The sequence below is a fragment of the Piliocolobus tephrosceles genome, chromosome 5, assembly GCF_002776525.5.
Source record: "Piliocolobus tephrosceles isolate RC106 chromosome 5, ASM277652v3, whole genome shotgun sequence".
Taxonomy (NCBI): Eukaryota; Metazoa; Chordata; class Mammalia; order Primates; family Cercopithecidae; genus Piliocolobus; species Piliocolobus tephrosceles.
The window spans coordinates 14,663,500-14,669,499 of NC_045438.1; the positions used below are offsets into that span (position 1 = coordinate 14,663,500).

At 47.5% G+C, this 6,000-nt stretch overlaps 1 pseudogene; it reads left to right on the top strand.

The window, feature by feature from the left end:
- Window positions 1-1,178: 1,178 nt before the first annotated feature.
- Window positions 1,179-5,674, top strand: LOC111550305 (annotated as a pseudogene).
- Window positions 5,675-6,000: the final 326 nt, after the last annotated feature.

Below are 6,000 nucleotides of genomic sequence, written 5' to 3' on the forward strand. Positions count from 1 at the left end.
CCTACCTCACCCTCCTGAGTAGCTGGGATTATAGGTGCCCGCCACCATGCCTGACTAATTTTTGTATTTTTAGTAGAGATAAGATTTCACCATGTTGACCTGGCTGGTCTTGAACTCCTGACCTCAGGCGATCCACCCACGTTGGCCTTCCAAAGTGCTAGGATTACAGGCATGAACCACTGCGCCGGGCCAGACAGTTTCTTTTAAAACTTGCATCTGGAGAAGGGTAGATCTTTGAAGTGTGGGTTGGGTTTACCAAGCACAAACTGTGCTCTGAAAACTTAAAGGCTTTTTTGATAGTGTTATAGGACTCACAGATCAAGGGAACAATGTCAATATTGTTTTATACTTCTTCGGCAGGGCCTCTCCTATAGGGCCTTGTGGGGCTCTCTTTGCACAGTTAGCTCACATTGGCTTAGGTGCGTCTCAGGCTGGTGGATCAGGCCCTCAGGTGAGAGGAGGTCACACGGGTGTTGATCACGCAGACGGTGTGAGTCCTGGTATCCTAAAGAGGTGGCTCCAGGGGCACCGCGGGGTCTGCGTTTGAAACTGTCAACTGTAGAGAAAGATCAAATCCTGATCAGGCAGCGCCAACTTTCAGTTAGTCCACCATGAAGGTTGCACGTTTAACAAACTGAAAAGCTAACATCTTTAACTGGACACTCATTGTGTTCAAGTAACACTTTATCAAGCTTCGTGTTTAGAAAAAAAGTTGTTCAAATAACACTTTACCAAACTCCATGTGTATAAATAAGGAGCTGTTAGAGGATGCAGAGCCTGAACTCAAAAAGCTTACGTTCAAATAAGGTACTGAAAACAAGAATTACAGAAACAGAAGAAACATATTCTTTATGGCTGTTCAGAAATGTCAAGGAGTCACTAAAATAGCTGGGGTGACGTGGAGGCCTCAAGACAATTTGAATCAAAAGCCTCTTCAAGGAGTGTGAAGAAGAGTGGGAGGGATGTGGGTTTGTGTCCAGAAAAGAGGGAATGCCAAACAGAACATCTTGCATGAAGCAAGCTGAGAGGCAAGAGTGGCCAGGGCCCCGTGACAGGACGAGTTTGGGGAGAAGACAGAAGAGCGAGCTGGGACTTCATCTGCACCTTAGGCGGGAAGGGACCCCGGTGGAAAGTTGTGGAGGTCTGGGCCAAGAGCTGCAGGTTTTATTTCAGTGGAAATGACAGACATTGAGGCTTCCAAGGAAAATGGTCCAAGGGCCAGGGAAGTTCTGTGGACACAGGATGGGGGAGGGCGTCACCTTCGGAAGTTCTGGAAGTGGAATCACCTGCTGTGCGAATGGGAGATGGAAACAGGTGACGGGAAGCAGCTTCTCGGGCGGGTCAGAGATGGGCTGAATCCTGGGGACAAAAGAAACTCGCAGATAGCCCGGAAGTTATTAATCCAGCCTTGGGGGGTGGCAGGAGTCTGGTAACAGAGACACAGAGAAAAGATGGGCGCACGAGGGCAGCCTAATGTGGATCTTGGATTTAGATGTGTATAGCTTGAAATGCGAATGGATTTCTAAGTGGAGATTTCCTACCCACCCCTGCAAAAGAAAAAAAGAAAAGTTATAAATTACGGCTGGGCTCAATGTAGATGAGTAGAGTAGAAACCAAGGCCTTGGAAGTACCAGGCTCTGGCACTGCATTTGCCCTCACACTGTGGCGGAAGGGACTTGGGTATCCAAGACACAGCTTCGACAGCTGGAGAAGCCCAGCCTGGGGTTGTCTAGCCCACAAGTAGGAAGATCCATGGTTGGTCCAATTCAGTGGAAGAATGCTGATTATTGCATTGATCCTTACTGACAGAGGTCACTAGTAGAATTCCACTGGATTCTTGCTCTTGTCCTACGGGACACTTTTTGTGGGAAAAATATACATATGTGTGTGTGTGTGTGTGTGTGTGCTCTTTATGCTCCCTTCTCTCTCTCTCTTTGAGACAGGGTCTCACTCTGTTGTCCAGGCTGGAGTGCAGTGGCACCATCTTGGCTCACTGTAATCTCAAACTCCTGGGCTCAAGTGATCCTCCCACTCAGCCTCCCAAGTAGTTGGGACTACAGGTGTGCATTACCACACCTGGCTAATTTTTTAAATTGTTGTAGAGACAGGGTCTCCCTGTGTGGCCCAGGCTTGAACTCTTGGGCTCAAGCAATCTTTCCACCTCAGCCCCCAAAGTGCTGGGATTATACACATGAGCCACTGCACCCAGCTTCATTTTATTTTTAATCATTTTGGGGGGAATAATCTTAGATATACAGAATAATCACGAACATTCTACATTTGTTGTCATGTGTCCATAGTCTCCCCTACTCTGTGACTTCTCAACTGCCCTTGTTTTTGATGACCTTGACCATCTTAAGCGCTACTGGTCAGTTACCGTGTAGAATGTGCCTCAACTTGTTTTTCTTTTCTGATGTTTTTCTCGTTAATAGACCGCAGTAAATGGGTTTGGGGGAAGATGCAGAGGTAAAGTGTCATTCTTGTCAAGTCACACCAAGGGTACACGCTCTCTGTGTGGTTGGCCACTGATGACATGGGCCTTGGTCCTCTGGTTGAGGAAGTGTTTGCCAGGTTTGTCCAGAGTAGCTGCTTTTTTCCTCCTCCCTCCGCTATCTTTGGAAGCAAGTCACTAAGTCCAGCCACCCTCAGGGCGCAGGTGGGTGAAATCGCACTCCACAACTTGGACAGGGAAATATCTGTGTAAATAATTTGGAATTCTATTATAAGAAATATGTGTTCCTTCTCTCCCATTTATTTATTCAATCATGTATTTAGGTCAATGTCAGCTCATGTATTTGTTGTATTCTTTACATTACAACACAGTACTATGTTAGTTACTTTTTTGCTCAAATTCTTACAGCGTTGGCCACGGGGAGATTTTTCAGGTTGGCTCTTGCGCCCCTGTGGCGTGCCCCCATCCTCGTGTTATTTAAGGGCTTTCTTGCTTTTTGCCACTTCAAGATCCTGCAGGCTTATCCTGTATTTTCCCTGACCCAGCCCTAGAATGAGCCATTTCTCCAAAGAACCCTGGTTCCTCTCACTGGAGAATTGTGTTTGGAAACCAAGATGTGGACTCAAGATGTGCTTGAGGTGGCTGCAGCTTCTTTGCTTCTAGGCCCTCTGGGCAGACAGAGCTGGACATCGATTCTGCACACCCATCGGTGTATACGCACCGCTTCAACTATTTGTGTGTTCTTCCCTGGCGTCTATACTAAGATACACTTGAGTTCACCCCAATGTCTCTGACTTCAATCCAGCAGCCTCTCCCCTTCTGCATCTGTAACTTCCCTCTCCAGTGGGGAGAAAGCTGGCTTCCAGCATCTGCCACTCACTTACTTCTTTGCTTGACCTCAGTGTATATGTCAAGCTGACGCACAATTGCTAACCTGTACCCCATTGAGCACTTTCATCTGTGCTTTTGACACACAAAATGTTCACATATTAATTTGTACACAATAAAAGTGTGAAGTCAGCATAAATGCACATGAAAGAATCAGGCTTCAAAAGAATTCCAGTGATCAGCTAGAATAATGAATCCAAGTAAAAATACAAATAAACACAAGATGCAAGAGTTCAAAAATAACTAAATGACACAGGCAGAAGAGAATAGAGACCAAGAGAAAGGGGGAGAAGGGTGGAGGAATTTTGTTGACCCCAAGCTCAAGGTATGAGTTACTGCTACAGACAGCCAACGGATCTGAGTCTGCACTGATGAAAATAGAATATTCCAGTAAAGGAAAGAAAATGCCCCACTGGCCTGCGTACAGGTCAGACAACATTTCTACCGAAACATTTATATCCATCCTTTGAAAGAGTGCATAGGAGGCCAGGTATGGTGGCTCACGCCTTTAATCCCAGCATTTTGGGAGGCCGTGGAGGGCAGATCACCTGAGGTCAGGAGTTCAAGACCAGCCTGGCCAACATGATGAAACCCCGTCTCTACACCCCCCCCCAAAAAAATTAGCCAGATGTAGTGGTGGGTGCCTGTAGTCCCAGTTACTCGGGAGGCTGAGGCAGGAGAATTGCTTGAATCTGGGACGTGGGGATTGCAATGAGCCAAGATCACACCACTGCACTCCAGCCTGGACTACAGAGTGAGACCCTGTCTCAAAAAAAAGAAAAGAAAAGAAAAGAAAAAAGAAAGGGTGTGTAGGAGAGAGCAAAGAACTGTATAGGAGGGACAGGACCACACTCTGAAAAGACTAGCAGCGGTGAGACGTACCCTACCCCGCTCCAGAGAACAGAACTGAGGCCAGCGAACCTAAGGGTCACTCCCTACCTGATGGGGCTGAGCAAGGATGTGGCAACTGACCAGTCCCATACACTCCTGATAGCGGGGACAGCCCACTGTCTGCACAATTAAGATTCACAAGACCAGAGGGCAACACTGGGAGTCATACCCTAGAGAAAGCTTCAAGCAAAAGCTACAGAAGACAGTCCATCGTTTCAGTGACAATGCAAATGAAGTGAGGAACCAAAATAAGGCGGGTCAAGGGACTAGGAAAGCCGAGATCAAGCGTCAGGGGGAGAAGTGCCAGGAGGAGATGCCTGAGGATAAAAATCCCACCTTCTGTTCAACGCCAGTAATAGTTTGCCCGCGAGCTGTGTCTGCTTGAAGGGCACAGAGCAAAATGGGCATAATGAGGATGATGAGAAGACAGAGCTTGTTTGATTAGAAGATACATTTTCTAACAAGTACAGTTGTCAAAAACTAAAATCTAACCCCTATCCTGAGAGTGTTTCAAACGGAGTGGGACAGGCAGCACTAGCAGTGGTGACGGCCAGTGACCGTCTGGTGCAGACACGGCGTGACTGTAAGAGATCAGCACATCCTGGCCGGAGCCACTCTGGACTCTGTTGGGTTTGGAGGGCAACTAAAACGGGCTGAACAGAGAGGGTCCCCGAGGAAGTAAATAATAATAGAGATTCAAGATGCCTGGGATGAATTAGCATGCTCAGATGCCATACCACACTGGAAACATGTATGATTGATTCTACTTGACATTAGAAGTTGCTTTTGTTCTTTCTTTGACATACACATTTTTAATTTAAAAAGATAACCTCGGCCAGGCGCGGTGGCTCGCGCCTGTAATCCCAGCACTTTGGGAGGCCGAGACGGGTGGATCACGAGGTCAGGAGATCGAGACTATCCTGGCTAACACGGTGAAACCCCGTCTCTACTAAAAAAATACAAAAAATTAGCCGGCCGAGGTGGCAGGCGCTTGTAGTCCCAACTACTCGGGAAGCTGAGGCGGGAGAATGGCGTGAACCCGGGAGGTGGAGCTTGCAGTGAGCTGAGATCCGACCACTGCACTCTAGCCTGGGGGACAGAGCAAGACTCCGTCTCAAAAAAAAAAAAAATAGTTGAATGCACCAAGAGAGTTGGAATGGTTGGTAAATACGGGACCCACTACAGTGCCTCACTCCGGAAAACGGTGAAGAAAATTGAAATCAGCCAGCACGCCAAGTATACTTGCTCTTTCTGTGATAAAACTGAGATGAAGCGATGAGCTGTGGGGATCTGCACTGTGGTCCCTGCATGAAGACAGCAGCTGGCCGTGCCTGGACCTCTAACACCACTTCTGCTGTCACGAGAAAGTCCACCATTGGACGACTAAAGGATAAAAAGACCAGTAGACGCTCCTCTCCTCTTCGAGACATCAGTAGCCTATAATAAATGGGTTAATTTATGTGAATAAATCAGTAAATGGCTGGGCACGGTGGCTCATGCCTGTAATCCCAGCACGTTGGGAGGCTGAGACAGTGGATCACCTGAGGTCAGGAGTTCAAGACCAGCCTGGCCAACATGGTGAGACCCTGTCTCTACTAAAAATACAAAAAGTTAGCTGGGCGTGGTAGTGTGCAGCTGTAATCCCAGCTACTCGGAAGGTTGAGGCAAGAGAATTGCTTGAAACCAGCAGGTGGAGGTTGCAGTGAGCCGAGATGAAGCCATTGCACTCTAATCTGGGCAACAAGAGTGAAACTCCATCTCAAAAAACA